The following is a 20119-nucleotide window of genomic DNA, read 5'->3' on the forward strand; positions in this document are numbered from 1 at the left end:
CACGCTGCGGGACGCATGATATAAAAAGGGGGACATTTGAACTACTCGAAATATCGAAACGGCTCTGGTGATAGCTTTGATGACCTTGGCGTGTGAAAGGGCCTTGACCTTTCATGTGAGCTTTCGGTGTTTATCTTTTCTACCGGTTGGGACGACGATGTCGTCTCGGAAACGTTTGTCTTTTGTGTGTGTGTGTGTTTGTGTGACGTGTTTGACGTGATTCACTTGTTTCTTTTTATAATGGGACTCCACTCAAGTTTATTTTCGGTGTGGTTTTTACCGGGAGGTTAGTCACCAACTGGCTGAATTTTTTCATTGATTATTTAGAATTTAGAGCCATCTGATAGTTTCTGTCACGGTTTAAATAATACACACTCCCCAGACGAATATGCCAGCAAATAAAAAAAAACCAGCTGAAAAAGTCTTATACAGATTTTTGAAAGTTCTAAAAGGTATATGAGGGATAGCTGATGACAAATCCTTGAAAATGTCGATTTGATTTTGCTTTATTTTTTTAAACAATCATAAAAATCGGAAAAATCGCCTTTTTGCCTAAAAAATATTAAGGTGATACAGTAGCGATCAACAGGTAGCCAAAACGCGTTCCAAGATTGCGCCTGTAATTTTGAATATTTTTTCGAGATATTTGGCACACATATTCGTAATATAATAAAGAATGGCGGTACAGAGCCCAATTTCAAAAATATATTATTATGTGGAAATTACTCTGTAATTAAATACAATATTAAAAAAACGAGCCTGTACCGCCATTAAGAAGAACAAAAAAATATACTTACTTCAAATAAACTTTTTTATCCGATGCCTAGATTTTGTACCATTTGGGAACTACTAATGAAATAAAAAATTTTAGTAGTTCCAAAATGACACAAAATCTAGGCATCGGATAAAAAATTTATTTGAAGAAAGTGTATTTTTTTGTTCTTCTTAATGGCGGTACAGGCTCGTTTTTTTAATATTGTATTTAATTACAGAGTAATTTCCACATATTAGTATATTTTTCAAATTGGGCTCGGAACCGCCATTCTTTATTATATTACGAATACGTGTGCCAAATATCTCGAAAAAATATTCAAAATTACAGCCGCAAACTTGGAACGCGTTTTCGCTACCTGTTGATCGCTACTGTTTCCTCTTAAGTACATATATACATTTTAGAGAAAAATGGTTCAAATAAAAGTTATAGATCTTAAAAAGTTCTTTTAATTTGCGAGTTTCTAAATTAACAGGTTGACTACCATGAGTACCACATGTGGTACACAGTTAACTTGCCATTTATGCTGCATCTCTTCTAGAATGTGTTGACCCATGAAATCATGACGGTTTTTATTTGTCAGCTTTTTAAGTTTTACCGAGTACCAAATTTGGCCTCAATATGCTATCTTCTGTACTGAGTACCAGATGACTCAAATGACTGGTAATGCAAGGAAAAGGGGGCTGGCAGTCAACTTGTAAAATACATAAACAACTGACCGAGATAATTGCAAAAAACCTTTATTTTGATACATAGTAATTAATAAATATTAACCAGTTTGTTTTTTGCATAATGACACGACAACTGATATTTTTTGTCACTTGCTTGTAAGTAGGCTCACTGAAAAGAAGACGAAAAAACACAATCTTAAAAAAGAACCTTCTATGACTAAAAGAGAAGCATTGTTCGCAATGACGGTACTTTTACAAAAATGTAGGGAATATAATAATAGTTATGAAACAGTTCGTGAAGTATGCTTTTTGCGAATGCACGTGATGTTTAGAGCACGAGCGACAGCGGAGCGAGTGCTATATATCGCGTAAGTTCGCAAAAGTAACCGGGATAATGTAATGTACTATAGATTTCCAAAAGGCCTTTGACAGAGTTCAACAAGGTAAACTCATACATGCATTGAAACACATACACCTAGATCTCAAGGATATATTAATTTAATCAAAAATCTACTACAATCAAACAGCGGTCGTAAGGGTGGAAGATAGTGAGACAAACCAAGCAGAAATTCAAAGATGAGTCAGACAGGGATACGTGCTGTCGCCACAATTATTTAATGTGCACTCTTAACTAAAATTTCAGGAGACACGATGGGAAAAAACTGAAGGTGTAAAGATTGGAGGGAGCATCAATAATAACATAAGATTTGCAGATGATACAACAATGAATATAGATAAAACCCAATACATGGTGATCTCAAAAAACCCTGTTGACAACATACATCTCACATTGGAGATTGGAGGGTAAACCGTTAGAGAGGGTCGACAACTGTAAATACCTCGGAGCAATTATAAACTCACAATTGGATCAGGATGAGGAGATAAAGGTCAGAATAGAAATATGTAGCTAGAAAAGTATTTATAAAATACAAGTCAGTGTTTACAAATAAGAAATTGAATATGGCTATCACATTGAGCTATCACCAAAACTGGAAAGGCAAATGGACCTGATGAGGTTCCTACTGAATTGCTAAAGCTCTTGAATGATGAATCAATATGTATAATATTTCACTTATTTAACACAGTATACAATACTGGTATTGTACCTTAAGAGAGGCTGTTGTCTACATTCGTTACACTGCCAAAGAAATCCAATGCAAAAGAATGTTCAGAACATCGAACAATATCTTTAATGAGCCATCTACTAAAGATATTTCTAATAATCATCCACAACCGAGTTTATCAAAAGTTGGAGTCGGATATTAGTAATACACAGATGGCGTTCAGAAAAGGAAAGTACTCGAGAAGCTCTCTTCGGTTTGAATGTTCTTACACAAAGATGCCTAGACGTTAATCAAGAAGTACATGCATGTTTTATCGATTTTGGAAAAGCGTTTGGCAGAGTGCACCACGATAAGCTAAGAGACATTCTTGAAAGAAAAGACATAGATAATAAAGATCTGATAATAATTCTCAATTTATATTGGAATCAGAAAGCTAACATCAAAATAGAAAATGAGACATCACAAGCAATAGAAATACGTAGAGGAGTACGACAGTGTATATTATAGTGAAAGCATCTGCCAGGAAGCCTTTTTGCAAGCAAACGAAGGAATCGTAATCAATGGAGAAGTTGTAAATAATATTCGATACGCGGACGACACTGTACTAGATGCAAGAACAGTAGAAGAATTACAACAATTACTTACAAACATAAATATTGCTTGCACACTGAACCAAAAAAATACGTAAATATAATGAAAAAAACATTGATTCAAAAACGGAGAGCATTAATTTTCGTCCAAAGATCAGTATCATTGGTCCAATGTAAGTAGATACATTAACTAATGCTCAAAAACATTAATTTTTATGAATTAGTACGTTAATTCAATGTACTTTCTAGTTAAGAATCAGTGTATCGGTACATTGAATCAATGTATCGGTACATTGAATCAATGGATCGGTACATTGAATCAATGTATCGGTACATTAATTCTTAACTAGAAAGTACATTGAATGAACGTACTAATTCATAGAAGTTAATGTTTTTGAGCATTAGTTAATGTATCTACCTACATTGGACTAATGATACTGATCTTTGGACGAAAATTAATGCTCTCCGTTTTTGAATCAATGTTTTTTTCATTATATTTACGTACTTTTTTGGTTCAGCGAATGTCATCTTCATGTATATTTGTATATAACATACAAATAGTTAATAAGTAAACAAAATGACGACTTAATTTCTACATAAATATTACAAATATAGGTTGAAGCACCGATTTTTGTCGATTCTCAAACTAATGTTAAGTTTCTATAAGTTTAAAGAAAGAAAAAACATATATTTTTAATTAACTCAAACAACTTTTTATAATGTAATTTGGAAAAAACTGAATAACTAAATATAACAGAAATTGATTCTTCTTATAAAAAATATATATATTTATTATATAAAAAATGTATACCTGATATCGTGAAAATAAATACATCTACAATAACATCTCCATAAATACAACATCTCTCTGGGATTAATTATCACCACCCATACAAAAAACAAATGGTTGAATGGCAGTTTTCTTTGATTTCAAAATTCTAATATGATCTTCGACTTCTTGATGGGTCTTCCCGATGTAAGAATGATTACTGGAAATCTCTGATGGTATATTTTATTATATACCATCCATTAAGATCTTTTTTTAACCATTTTATTAGTTCGTACAAAATATCGATGTAGAACCCAAAGAAGAACTGCATGTTAGCCATCTACAATTTATATTAATATTTATTATAAAAAAATAAATCTAAATAATGAACATAGTTGTATTTTTGGGTATCACTTTTTTTTATAGAAATATTTTAATTTATCCTGAAAAAAATTGCTAGATGTTGAGATGTTTATTTTTACTTTGATAGATACTACCGACTGCAAGAGTTAATAATATTTTTCAATTATTTACGGTTTAATCACCTAAAGATTTAACTTACTAATCTTTTATAAGATTATACTATTTAGAAATATTTTCAAATGGTTCCTATTTTCTTATACCTCTATGTGTCGAATTAGCTTTTAAAAAAATTTACAGAGAACAAAAATTAATTAATACTTGATATGCAGGATTGAATAACGAAATAGGTACTTACATTCCGTAATGTCTTCATGGGTAGTCTTTTCAAATAAAAATTTATTTGTTTTATCCTTAATATGACTTTCACAACGAATGAATGAGATAATTCTTTCGAAATTGCTGTCCCATCCATCAATAAGTCCATTTCCATTTCCAAATGCCACTCGCAAAGTCCATATTAATCTGCAAAAGTGGAAATAGAAGTAAAACTTTTTTTTATAGAAATCCAACAAAATAATTTATAAATAGTTAAAAATATATGTAAATACATACCTTAGAAAAATCAACCAAATCACTAGTGCCAAACACCGCTCCTCAGAGTCTGCAGGGTGACTGTCTGCTAGGAGGCTGCAACTGTTGTCACGTGATTTTTTACACCAATAAAAACACTTATAGAGTTTTAAGAAATGTATCGGTTTATGTACAAGATTATTGCTACAATGTATTGATCATTGATTCAGGTATATTACATTAATACAATGATTGCGTTACATCAAAACAATGTATCGAGTTATTAATCAAAGTCGAAAACATTGATTTAATGTTACGAAAACATTGATTCAATAAACGAGTTCGTAATTTAAAGAACACTGTAAATTAGTTCAACGTTTTATATTCATTAATTTAACCGCATAATCCTGATGTATAGTTTCATATATACAATGAACATATTATTAGTATTATGAAAAAAGTCATTGGATAGACAAAACGATTCATTTGATTAATGATTCTATTCATTATTTTTAATGAATAGAATTGCATTGTAATAACGAATATGGTCATTACTTAATGACTACGTGTTTATAGTATTCACGAAATTTTCATTGAATCAATGTAAAAAAAGTCAATGATTGGCGTTCATTGGTACTATGTACAATATTTTTTTCAGTGCAACAATTATGGCATAAACATCAATATCAAAATAACCAAGTATATGGTCTTCAGTAAAAACATGACACAACCAGCACATATTAGTATAAACGGCTTTCAAATTGAAAAAGTATCAAGTTACAAATACTTGGGAACTAAACGAAACTGGAGACCAAAACAATGAAATAAAAAGACGGATCGAAATTGCCAGGGCCACCTTCATAAAGATGAGAAAATTCTTCTGCAAGAGATATAAGCATCCCTATACGATCCCTATGCATGTTAATTTAACACGCTATTATACGATGTAGAGGCCTGGACTCTCAAACAAAACAACAAAAAATATTGAAAGTATCGAGATGTGGTGCTACTGTCGAATTAATGCTAAAAATAAGTTGGTTGAAAGAGTCACAAACCTTGAAGTATTACGAAAGATAGGAAAAGACCCAGAAATTTTGTCAACAATAAAACGAAGAAAACTCGAATATCTGGGTCACCTGATGAGAGGACGTAAATACGCATTATTTCAAAATATAATGCAAGGAAAAATAGAAGGAAAACGCAATCCAGGCCGTAGAATAATGTCATGGTTGCGGAATTTGAGAGATGGTTTGGCTGCATCACTAATGGACTTTTTAGGTCAGCTGTAAACAAGGTCAGGATTGTCTTGATGATTTCCAATCTCCGATAGGAGCGGCACAAGAAGAAGAAGATCACATTGAGGTTTGTCGAATGTTATGTTTGGTCGCAACTGCTATATGGGGTAGAATCTTGGACTCAAAAAATCTCAAAAGAATTGTGACCAATTGGATAGTAGAGGCGCACGACAAAAGAAGATTGAAATATCTAGAGGCCTATGTTCAACAATGGACAAATCAGCGCTGATTGATGATGATAATCTAATTATTAATCCTATAACACATTTTTTTAAGAAGAACGTCACAACTCAAAAATGTTATGGCTTAAAATAGGATTAAGAAACTATGATAGTCTTTTACAGGATAATACACACCAAAGCCAAAATATTAGCATGTTTGCAATTACGGTTAACGTTTTAGCCCAGTAAATGAACGGGAAATTCGGCGATACCGTGTAATTTTCAGGGGCAACTCCGAATTGCATGAAAATTTGGATTTAGGTTCTACTTACCCTTCACTTCAAAGTTGAAATTGTGCCGTTGGTTTCTTTTACTTGGGGGGTGACAATCACCCCTTCTCGGGGGTGAAAAAACATACGTTCAAGATAATACCGGAAATGGATAAATTGACTGATTTTAAGCAACTTTTGTTCTATAGAGTTTTTTACTTAGGTCAATACTTTTCGAGTTATTTGCCATTGAAAATGTTGATTTTTCGACAAAAAAACTACGTTTTTAGACGGTTTTTCGCAAATAACTCAAAAAGTAAATATTTTATCGAAAAAAATATCCTTATCAAAAGTGTAGCTTATAAAAAACCCAAAAAAATGGTGTATCAGTAAAGTCTATCAATCAAATAAAAACAAAGTTGTAGCTTATGAAAAATACGTTCTTATTCGTCTAATTCCAAATCGAATATTTCAAGGTGAAATCACCGAAAAATTAAGCACTTACCGGGAAAAAACCAATTTAAACTTTTTTAAAGAGTTTATAAAAAGCTTTGTTTTAATTGTTAACAAAAGTTTTAGCATTAACAATAAGCGAGTTACGCTCAAAATAAAGTTGGCCCTCTTTTTTTTTGTAAAAAATCATGAAAATCTCGCCGTGTTTAGCTCCCCAAATGAAATTAATCGCTACCGCTTTACAAACAATTTACTTACCTATCTATTTTTTATATGATCTGTCAGTCTCACCGGTTTAAAGTGTTTATTTTTGAAAGGGTTATAATTGAGAAAGCTTGAATGGGTCACTAATCACAAGTGTATGAAAATTTTGAACAGCCATATCTTAACCAATTTTTGTCTTACGGAGAAACAAAATGAAACTAGCATATTTATAGTAGCAAAACCTACATTTTTTTACTCTTTAAGATTTTTCTTATCACTAATACTTTTTAAGTTATTTTGAAAAAATGAAATTTTTCAAAAATTTTTAGAAAATTTTTTTTTACTATAAAACCAAATGTTTTCAAAAATAAGCACTTCAAACCAATCAAACTTACAGATCATATAATAACAGTTAAAATAGATGGTAAAGCCAAACGATTAATTTCATTTAGGGTGCTAAATAGAGGGAGGTTTTCACGATTTTTTTTACCAAAAAAAGGGTGTCAACTTTTTTTTCAGTGTAACTCGTTTATTTTTGATGCTGTAAACTTTTGTAAAAAACAAATAAGCTTTTTTTTGATACTTTAAAAATGTTAATAAGGTTTTCCCGAAAAACGCTTCTTTCTTCGGTGATTACACTTTTGCTAAAAATATTTTTTTCGATAAAATATTTACTTTTTGAGTTATTTGGGAAAAACGGTCTGAAAACGTAGTTTTTTGTCGAAAAATCAACATTTTAAATCGCGAATAACTCGAAAAGTATTTACTTACGTAAAAAACTTTATAGAACAAAAGGTGCTTAAAATAAGTCAATTTTATCCATTTCCGGCATTATTTTAAACACGCGTTTTTCACCCCCCGAGAAGGGGTAAATGTCACCCCCAAGTGAAAGCAACGAACGGCACAAATTCAACTTTGAAGTGGAGGGTAAGTAGAACCTAAATCCAAATTTTCATGCAATTCGGAGTTGCCCCTGGAAATTACACTCCAAAACGGTCATTTATTGGGCTATTATGATATTTTTAAAATTTCCCGATTTTTTAAATAGCCATTTCTGAAAATTGTCACATTTTGATATATGACGGTCTTCTTCCAAGGGAGCGATATATTATTAGACAGATAACATACGTCTATTTGTGGTAGTGTGTGTGTGTGTGTTGTTACTGGTTTAGCCATAAAAGGAATGTTTATCTTCGAATATGTAGTTGCAAAAAGTTCTGCACCCATGTTTTACATATAATTTAAAAGCATATACATAAACACTAAACACGTACTATATGTATAATTTTCAAAATGCATGCACGGAATGCAGAATGCAACGAGATACTGGGTGGAGTCAGTAACAAAACAGTGGCGTAATACAACTCATAAAACGAAGCCTACTTATTACTTGTTATATTTGCAAAGGTTGGCATTGCATACGTTTTAAACTACAGGGTTTGATCTACAAGTATAAAGCCACATTTAGTAATTGTTCCTCATTTTGAGTGTAGAAACAAAACCATTTGGTATATTCGTTGACACATTAATATCTTGCAATTACGGGGACCTATATGTGCTGTGAAGATTATTTCCTAGAAGCCTCTAAAACCAAAAAAGGTCAAGTTCTCCATTTTAGTGTGGCCTTTCCATCTTTTAATTTAATTTTCCATTCCCAACAATCGTTTTTTCCGATTATGGCGCCATCTATCCATAATTCTAAAAAATATCTCGAATAAAAGTTACTTATTTTTACGTAATAAATCAAATCTGCAATAAAAAATGGGAGCTCCTATTTAAGATTTTAAAGTAACCCCCCACCCCACCACCGTGGGTGATCGTGTTTGATGTCATTCGAAAGATTTTTGAAAAATATTGAAAACGTATTTTTCAGTTTTTTGATCTGATGTTAATTTCGCGAAATATCGTCGGGTTCCTATTTAAAATTTTAAAGTTACCCCCCACACATCTTCGTGGGGGTCGTGTTTGGTATCATTCGATAGATTTTTGAAAAATATTGAACACGTAATTTCAGTTTTTCGATCTAATGTTCATTTCGCGAAATATTCGCTTTTTTTGTGAAACTTTGTGATTTGCCCATTTCCTTACGGCTCTCGCTCAAATCGTCAGATTTTTTAAATATACACTGTTCTGCATGTAATACTTAACTTACCTTATCTTAATCTGACGATTTCGAGTTTTTCTAAGGATAGATTTTTTTTTCGGACCCCCCTTAACGAACTCCGTTGTATTAAGAGTCCATATACATATGGTAGTATGGGCCATTCCACGAACATACGCCTGTTTTGGATTACTTCGACAACGAATATTTTACTCTGCAACATAAGAAGTACGAAAGTAAATGGCGGTAATAATTATTCCAATAAACAACAATGTAATTTGCAATTTACTTTCGTTCTTCTTATTTTGCACAGTAAAATATTCGTTGTCGAAGTAACCCAAAACAGGCGTATGTTCGTGGAATAGGGTATAGTACATTTACAGGTTACAAGGTTTCTCCCCATGTGATTTTCTGACGCGCTCGAGTAACTGCAAAAATCCCCGCTTGGGCTCCCCTACCATAATGAAAATTGCATCTGTTGTTGATCTGCCTTACATAAAATCAAACTTATTATCGCATATGTCGGTTTCTTTATGGATCTGTCTATCAATTGCTCTCTTCCAGATAATCATGGTGTGACTAAGTAGTTTTGTGTCCCTGTAGTTTGTACATTGTTGTATATTTCCTTTGTTTTTGTAAACAGGTACTAATTAATATACGGCTTCTCCATTCATCTGGAATTTTCCCATTTCCATAATTATCCAACTCTTCAATCTCTCAGCCAACTTGTTCCCGTCTGCCCTAAATTTGTCCATACTTCCCCAGGAATATCTGGTCTAACCGGGTCCCAGGAGTATCATCTGGTTTCCATCGATTTTTGAATCCTTTCCTTGTATTAGATTACTATATTCATCTCGGAAGAAGAAATATTCAAAAAAAATGGCCTACCCATATGTGAAATTAGATACGCCGATGACACAATACTAATAGCAGAAACTATTACACAGATCTACAAAGAATTTTAGATAAGGTTGTTGCAACGAGTGAAGAATTTGGTCTGTCACTAAACATAAAGAAAACGAAATTCATGGTTGTATCAAAGAAAAATATTAGAAACATCAATCTACACGTAAATAATAAGACGATAGAACGAGTTCAAAATTATAACTATTTAGTAGGGACAAACATTAGTGAAACAAACGATTATACGAAAGAAATCCGAATTAGAATAGAAAAGGCTAGAAGTGCATTCACTAATATGAAACAAATATTATGTAGTAGAGACCTCAGCCTAAATCTTATAAAGCGAGTACTAAAATGTTATGTATTTTCTGTTCTTTTGTATGGTGTGGAGACATGGACTCTCAATAAACAATGCCTCAATAGATTGGAAGCATTTGAGATGTGGACGTATCAAAGAATGCTGAGAATCTCCTGGACAGACAGAATAACTAATGAGGAAGTACTAAGGAGAATACAGAACAGCAGGGAGATACTGGATTCCATCAAAATAAGAAAACTTCAATACTTGGGTCATATAACACGTGGTGACAGATATGAACTCTTAAAATTAATTATGCAGGGAGAGATTCAAGGAAGGCGCAGCATAGGTAGGAGAAAAATGTCCTGGCTGAGAAATCTCAGAGAATGGTTTGGATGCAGCTCAACTGAACTCTTTCGGGCTGTAGTGTCAAAAGTTAGAATAGCAATGATGATTGCCAACCTTCGTCGAGGAAATGGCACGTAAAGAAGAAGATTCATCTCGTATACATCTAATCTGATTAAAATATTTTACCTTCTTTCCTCTATTTCTGTTTATTGTATATCTTTGGTTCATCTTGCCTGGTATCAAGTTGATCATACAGATTTGTATCAGCTTCTGCTTTATGTTTCGAGAATTTGTTTTATATACTTGTGAATCATTTGTTGTATATTCCCCACATATTGGATTCTTGAGACCAAGTCAGGTTCAAGTCATTAATTGTTGGTAGGTCGTTGGTAGATTCTTCCTGGACTATTTCTTTTGAATATATTAGACGTGGATCCCGCGTACCAAAAAAAGTTGATTAATAGCAAGCTGAAAATTTGTTAATAGCTTAACGGTGTCTAGTCGGACAAACTTTGATGTATGGGAACACTGGAACAGGAGAGTTTTAATTGTGGAATAGGTTAAAAATTTGCAACGTCAGACTACGAAAACGTTCCATGTATTTAGTCGGACAGAACTTCCAATTTATTTGTTTTACCATTTCATTAAACTCTCATGCAAAAATCAGACTGGTGTTTATCACCAACTGGGCATTTTAATGAGTGGAACACGAAGAACATGTCAAATGACAGGAATCATGTTGGTTAGTAATAGCAGTCCGATTTTTGCATGAGAGGTTAATGAAAGGGTAACAAATCAATTGGATATTCTGTCCGACAAAATACATGGGACGTTTTCGTAGTCTGACGTTCCAAATTTTTAAACTGTTCCACACTTAAAACTTCCCCTGTTCCAGTGTTCCCGTACATCAAAGTTTGTCCGACTAGACACCGTTAAGCTATTAACACATTTTTAGCTTGATATTAATCAACTTTTTTTGGTACGCGGGATCCAGGCCTATATGTTAAAATAAACTTACAAGCAGTCCCCGTATATAACCTTTAAAACCTCGTTTTGTTTTCTTCGGTCACATAAAAACCGGTGTTTACTTTAAAATTAATAATCTGTTCCAGTACACAATTCTTAACAAGACTTTTACATACCATACCTCTAGTGATATCTGAAAAATGCGGAAAGCAACACACGGTTTACAGGTATGCGGAACTTATTTATTATATTTATATAAAATTCTTCGCGAGAGCTCTGAGAGCTACAGAAATATATTCGCAGTAACGGGCCAAGCTGCAATACCTAAGAAATTTTACCTTATATGGTTTCATATTTAGTTGGAATCTTTATTTCGATGGCATTTTAACAACTTCGGTAAATTTCAAACTGATATTTTTTCTAGATCTAGTTTTCACCTTTAGTTTAGTAGTTTTCTGCATTATTTCCAGACCCTACTTGTAACCCAAGTAGACATGGAAGATGAAATGGGTACTAACTACGTAGAAGAGAATGAAGTAGAGAATGGAGTAGAAGCTCTAACCATAGAGGAAGTTCTCGAGGAAGGCCCAGAAAAACAATAAAGCCCCGGGAGTTGACGAAATACTAGCAGAACTGTATAAGGTAGGTGGCGACCACCTAGCAAGTCACATCCACGCGCTCATCAAAGACATATAGCAAGAGAAAATACCCAACGACTGTAAGAAAAGTATAGTATGCCCGATCTGTAAAAAAGGAGACAAACTCCAGTGCAAAAACTACCGTGGAATTTCTCTACTATGTACAGCATATAAAGTCCTCACGTATATTATAAACCAGCGGCTCCAACCACTAGCAGAAAATATTATTGGAGAGTATCAGACGGGCTTCGGACAGGGAAGATCGACACTGGATTAAATATTTACAGTCAAGCAGATCTTGAGCCATTCATGGGAACACGACATTGATGTTCACAACGTGTTTGTAGACTTCAAACAGGCATACGACTCAGTCAAAAGGAACAAACTATACTATATATTGACTGAATTGGCAATACCACACAAGCTAATTACACTCATTAAAGCCACAATGGATGAAACTCAGGCATGTGTACGAATACAAAACCACCGGACAGACTTTTTCAAAATATCGCAGGGACTAAAGCAGTGAGATGGGCTGGCCCAAACATTGTTTAACCTGGCACTGAAGTATGCGGTTAGGCAAATGCAAACTGGACGAGGAAACCTACTGACCAACCGAACGGTTCAACTGGCCGCTTATGCCGATGATATTGATAAGTATTATGAGTATAACATCAACAGGAGCACAGGAAACATAGCAGAGTTAAAAACGCAAACAAAAAGGCTAGGTCTGGAAATTAACACACAAAAAAACAAGAATAATAATACAGACGAGGTGAAATATAGTCCCACAAAATATTATACATGAAGATGGCATTGAAACGGTTGGAAAGTTTACATACCTGGGAGTAGTGGGAGTAGAAATATATGCCGATGGATCAGAAGATGGAGAAAAACGGAAGAGAATAACGCAGGCAAACAGAGCTTATTTTGCCCTCTCCCATATATTTCGGTCTAAAAGGGTTCACCGAAATACAAAGATTAGAATCTATACAACCGTAATTCGACCTATGGCAGTGAAGAATAGGCCCTGAAAGAAACTTCCAAAAACAAACTTGACACATTCGAAAGGAAAGTACTGAGGAGAATACTAAGTCCTGTGAGGGAAAACGGAATCTTCAGAAGTCTATACAACAACGAGCTTTATCAGCTTTATAAGGAAACACCCCTGTCAGACTTTTTTAGAATACAAAGATTGCAATGGGTCGGGCATGTGATAAGAATGGGAGAGGATAGGCTACCAAAAAGAGCACTGAATGCTAGAATTCAGGGAAAGAGACCGGTTGGAAAGCCAAGAAAGCGCTGGGAAGACACAGTAAACAGCGATGCACAAGCCCATTTAGGAGTCCGTGTATGGAGAAGAGCAGCCACAGACAAACAAGGGTAAAGGCAAAAAATAAAGGAGGCCAAGGCTCAATTTGGGCTGTAGTGCCGTAGAAGAGAGAGAGAGTTTTCACCTAAGCCTTTGGTTTATATACACTCACCGTCAAAATTAACCGCTCACCTTGAACCCATTTCTTTCAATTTGCAGAGATTATTATCAATCTTAGACAAAATTTTATGAAAGTTGCTGTAATAACTACCTTTGAGGAAAAGAAACCAATAAAATTATTGAAAAAAAAAGTCGTTTATCAAGGGATGCTTAGCAAAAATCAAATGTTTAATGCCTGGTTGCACCAACAGATCTTAAGCTCCAGCTTAGCTAAGCTCTACTTATAGATAGGGCCTCCTTAAGTATCACTTACGTTGCACCATTATTTTAGATTCTTACCTTATTTTCAATTATATCTATTATTATATTATATATAGTGTTCTTATTGTTATATATTATAATTACATTATATTAATTCTTATGATATTCTCGACTTAAGTTTAAGATCTGTTGGTGCAACCGGGCATAAAAATCTCAGAATACAATTCAAACAGACATAATTTTGCAAATCATAGTCTAATTTAAAAAAAATATTAATAATGGGTGTTGCCGCCTCTGGTTCTTAGGACTTCTTGGAGCCGGTTCGGTAATCCATTCATGATATCCTAGATTCTAGATATCCGATTGGGGTATATTGTGCCACTCCTCTACCGCAGCCGTCTTGAGCTCACGAAAGATGTAGGGGCTGGTATTCTTGCTCTCACCCGTTTTTGAGGTTGTCCCAAATGTGTTCAATTAGCAATTAGGTTAAGATCGGGATTGCGTGCCGGTCATGATAAAACTTGAATCTCGACCCCGTTAAGGTACTCACGGATGAATCTTGTCTTGTGGTATGGCAAAGTGCGTTGGCATGCATTAATCTAAAGTTTTCACCAATGAACGGTGCGAAAGGCATGAAATGGTCTTGGAGAATCTCTTCCACGTAGCTTTGAACATTCACTCTACCTCTATCGAACACAACAAGATCAGTACGAGCTTCGTAAGCGGTACTTTCCCAAATCATTATTGACCCTCCTCGGTAAGCCACTGTTTCGGTTATAGTGCATGGATCAAACCTTCCATGTTGACACCTGTAGACACGGTGACGTCCATCTGGACCTCTTAGGACTATTCTGCTGTCATCTAAGAGCGGTATGTTCTTCCATTCCGCCGCAGTCCAGTCAGAATATTCTCATACAAAACCAAGTCTAGCTCTACGGTGTTGTGGGAGCAATTGTGGGCCGCGAGCTGGACGGAAAAACCTCAAATTTCTTTCTACCAGTCTTCTTCTGTTGGTACGTTTACTTACACAAACATTTCCCAGTTCAATAGACTAGTACGAGCTTCAGGAGAGGTGCAAAAGCGATTTCTCAACACGGTGCTGACAATGAAGCAGTTATTTTGAATTGTAGTACATCGATGTCGGCCTTGACATGGCCTGCAGGAGTATGAACCTGTCTTCTACTTCAGCCCCCACATCCTTCGGAGAGCTCAAGACGGCTGCGGTAGAGGATTGGCACCTCCAATCGGATATCCAAGATATCATGAATGGATTGCCGAACCGACTCTAAGAAGTTCTAAGAGCCAGAGGCGCCAACACCCATTATTAATATCTACTTATATTTTTTTTAATTACACTGTGATTTTCAAAATTATGTTTGTTTGAATTTTCTGTTCAATCAACACCATGTAGGTAATATGAAATGAGACAAGCATTTCAAGTACCGGGTGTCCCAATAAGAATGGCTCTCGGCCATATCTCAGGGACCGTTTATACTACAGCTTTGGGAAAAAAATTTTTATAACAAAAGTTGCCCCGAGAAAAGCCTGGAAATTATTTTCATAATTGTAGGTCCACCGCTAGAGGGGGTAATTGAATATCAAAAATTAAAAAATCGAAATTTTACAACATTTGCCTAATGAAAGTTCACTGGAAATCCAATCATCGTATTCTTCATACAATTCTGTGCATATTATATTTCACAAGTTTAAGTCTACCTGTGCAAATAAGAGGTGGGGGTGAGTGGGAACCTTGTTATGAAAAAATCGCTGAAGAAGTCCGGTTCTGCTTAATCGATTTTTACAAACTTGGTCTTGTTGAAAACAGCTCTTTTTCGTCAATGTAATAGTTATAATTTGGAAATAGCCTATTACGCAATATGCCGGCTAGAAGGCGCTATTTATTTTTTTTTAGAAATCTAGTTTTCTTTGGAAAATATTAAATACAAGTATGTATTTTTTTTCTTGTATTACAAAATTAGACCAAATTAGCAACAGAATACCGAAAACCGCATGTCGATACCTTTTTTCTATCTCGAGATATCTTAAGAAACGTGTAAATTTTAAACATAACTGTTGCTGTCATATAAGTGGAAATATATAGAAGCACGTAGTGTACTATGGAAAAAAACAAAGGAACATTGTCCAGATGTCACCGTATATAATGAATCAAAACAACAATAAGACAAATAACACTATAAAATATAACAATAAAAGAGTGTGTGTACTTTGTACGCGAGTAAGAAGTTATACTTCTATTATTATGATTTTAACGAAATAAATATATTTTAAACAGTTTAATTTTATTGTTATTTAAATATTACACTAATTTTAATACTTAAAATAATACCAAAAATAGAGTTAATATGTAAATTTTTATGAATTGTTGCCTCCGCGCATTTGCTTTTCTCTCGATGAATCGTAGAAAATGTAAAAATGTCAGATTATCTACACAAATTTTTATTTAATTATATTTTAATATCAATTATCCTATTCCCAACTAAGATAAATACATAACTGTTATTGTCACCGGTAAACTAAGTTAAGGAAGTCAAAGTGGAAACAAGTAGTGTGCTATGGAAAAAAATAGATCAACTTCAAAAATTTATCATGTGTCAGATTATGTGTCAAATCAGTAAAACATAAAAATTTGTTCATTGATGGTTTGTTGCGGTTTGTTTCTATTAAATTTTTTTGCATAAGAAATGCAACTGTTGCGGCTAGAATATATGCAATGAAATATCCCCAAAGACGTCACCCCAGTAGTAGAGTTTTTCATATTTTGTTTGGTTTATTATATACGGCGACATCTGGAAAATGTTTCTTTGTTTTTTTCCATAGCACACTACTTGCTTCTATATATTTCTACTTATATGACAGCAACAGTTATGTTTAAAATTTACACGTTTCTTAAGATATCTCGAGATAGAAAAAAGGTATAGATATGCGGTTTTCGGTATTCTGTTGCTAATTTGGTCTAATTTTGTCATACAGGAAAAAAAATACATACTTGTATTTAATATTTTCCAAAGAAAACTAGATTTCTAAAAAGAACATAAATAGCGCCTCCTAGCCGGCATATTACGTAATAGGCTGTTTCCAAATTATAACTATTACATTGACGAAAAAGAGCTGTTTTCAACAAGATCAAGTTTGCAAAAATCGATTAAGCAGAACCGGACTTAACAGCTGTAAAAACAGATTTTTTCATAACAAGGTGCCCACTCACCCCCACCTCTTATTTGCACAGGTAGACTTAAACTTGTGAAATAAAATATGCGCAGAATTTTATGAAGAATACGATAATCGGATTTCCAGTGCCCTTTCATTAGGCAAATTTTGTAAAATTTCGATTTTTTAATTTTTGATATTCAATAACGCCCTCTAGCGGTGAACCTACAATTATGAAAATAATTTCCAGGCTTTTCTCGAGTCAACTTTTGTTATAAAAATTTTTTCCCAAAGCTGTACTATAAACGGTTCCTGAGATATGGCCGAGCGCCATTCTTATTGGGATACCCGGTACAGATCAAAATCGAAATAGATGATGGCAATACTATATATTATATTTTGTGTTAAAAATATTCATTAGAATTATTTTTCTTTTTCCTGAATTTTATATCTGATTTAGTACTTTTTGTTACAGTTGGTCTGTAGAAGCATCTTGCCTTATGTACCCGGAGCAACATACTAAGTAAGTAGCTTTCTTACTTAATATTTTACTTAATTATACTATTGAGCATCCTCTTCCTCCAAATTCCTGCGCTTCATTGCCTTCCTGATATTTCCACTCCAGGACAATGTCATCCTCTTTTACATCTTTATTCGTTTCTATCCGTCTGTTAAGGTGTTTGTGGCATTTAATCTATTTCCAATTCTTCTTCATGTACCATGTTCTTTCAGGACGTTGCTTACCAACATAGCTATCCTAATTTTATTCACTGCCACCCTAAATAGCATGCTTGTATCAACACCATACCAATCTAAATAGTTCTTCAAACATGAAGTCTTTCTTCGTTCTGGACTGCGTTTCTCCATGCATAATATTTTGTATCAACCTATATTTGGGACCTCTCATTATGTGTCCGAACTACTCCAGTACTGGGTCCGAAGAACCAGTCAATGGTTGTAACCAAGAGCCCCATCAGATGTAAACTAATGATTAACGAACACATTATGTCCAATAGAGCAACTCATGAATTTCAACTAGGAAGACTTCCGAAGAGGTGGTGTGACAGCTGGACATTAACATTATAATAGCCGGCATGTTAGAATGAACTGGACCATATCCTACAAGAATTATTGAAAAATCAACATAACCTTATTTATACAGTAAACTGGTAAACGCATAAAAAACTCGGGGATGTAGAAGAAAAATACTTACATTGAAAGACGTAGGTACCTGTAATCGAATTGTTTTTCAAAATCAAATATCTTTAGTCCATTCATACGAATCTTTCGATACACAAACCGAACCAGATATTTTTGTACCAGAGGTGTGTCAGGAAATAACCAAAATAAATGATTAAAAAAGTGACAGCACATTCTTTTCAAGATTAATCATAGAGAAGTAAAAAAACGAAAAAAAAACAACATATTGATGAATGATGATTTCAACTCTTGGAAGTCTGCATGCAAGGTTATCCAGTATGGTTTGTTTTTGTTCTTTCTTTGTAATTATTTTTACGAGTTATAATTATAGGGTTATTAGTCACCAAGAAATATCTTGGGTGGTCGAGAAATATGCGTAAATTTGCGTTCATCGTATCAGGAAAAAATATGTATAAAGTGTACTCGTAGTAACGTAGCAAAGAAGATGTGTTTGCGTTGGTTCAACGTCTATAGTGTAATATTAGACCGAGCTGTATCGTCGACCCCGCTAGCGAAATTATTCCAATTCGTTTTTTTTTGCACAAACTTACTCAAAAAGAGGTCCTTATAACATATCCACAGGGTGCCGGGCGGTGCCGTGGTCGAAAAATTGTTTAAACAAATTCACAACAATATTTTTTTCATTTCGAACAATATTGTTTTAGATTATTTCATTCATAGGAGATTCTGACCAATAGAAAGCTACAGAAATCTAAATTAAATCGATTATTTTTTAATGATTTTAACTTCCAATCGTATAGTAAGATATTTGATCACGTGTTTAATTCTGTCCAATCATATTAAAATTATACTGAGAATTATCTACTGTAGAAAATTACCGATAGAATTTTTTAAGTAGATTGTTTCTGTTTAATGGCAACCAGTTTCCTAGTTTTGACAACTATCACATTTAAGAAAATATCCATAATATACGTATTAAAAAATAATCTTACGAATATCACACGACAGTAAGAATAAATAAGAAAATAATGCTTCATTTTTACTCAAATTTGTTGCCATTGGGCAATAGCCACTCGAGCCCTGCGGGCTCTCGTGTCTATTGCCAGACAACAAATTTTCGAAAAACTGTCGCATTATTTTTAAGTTATTCTCACTCTCTTGTGATATTATACCCGATTATTTCATTCATAGGAGATTCTGACCAATAGAAAGCTACATAAATCTAAATTAAATCGATAATTTTTGATAATTTCCCGTCGTCAAGTATATTACGTCACGTCAGATGTCCTTCGTTGCTACGAAAAAATACATTCAGTGACATTAACCCGGCACCTGCCACGTGGGGTGCTACTAGCACCCCATAACACATTTTTATCAAATATTTGGTATTTCAAGTTTGGTAACCGTGCTGTGCGTCATAGTAGCTTTCCATAATATTATATATACATATAGCATAGATGTGTTAGCGTTTGAAGTGGTTATTTAGTGTCATTCTGAACTTGTAACTCTTCAGTCGATTTGGGGTGTCATCATCTGGCACTTTAAGTTTTAATTTTTATTTTGTATTTTTGATAAACGGGTCAAATTTATATTTTTTATTGAAATAACTGATTTAAATTATTAATATAGACTCTATACTTACTAAATCTTAATTTTTTTTTA

General features: G+C 33.9%; 1 protein-coding gene across 3 annotated transcripts in view; it reads left to right on the forward strand.

Moving 5' to 3' along the window:
* The window catches only part of LOC114335067 (nuclear hormone receptor FTZ-F1 beta), a 179635-nt gene that overhangs the window by 41868 nt on the left and 117648 nt on the right, over positions 1-20119 (forward strand). For all 3 annotated transcript variants that reach the window (XR_007698400.1, XM_050652237.1, XM_050652238.1), the window contains exon 2: positions 17772-17819. The gene's annotated coding sequence lies outside the window, so the exon portion shown is untranslated. The remainder of the gene's footprint in view (positions 1-17771; positions 17820-20119) is intronic.

Source organism: Diabrotica virgifera, chromosome 5, assembly GCF_917563875.1.
Source record: "Diabrotica virgifera virgifera chromosome 5, PGI_DIABVI_V3a".
NCBI classification, from domain to species: domain Eukaryota; kingdom Metazoa; phylum Arthropoda; class Insecta; order Coleoptera; family Chrysomelidae; genus Diabrotica; species Diabrotica virgifera.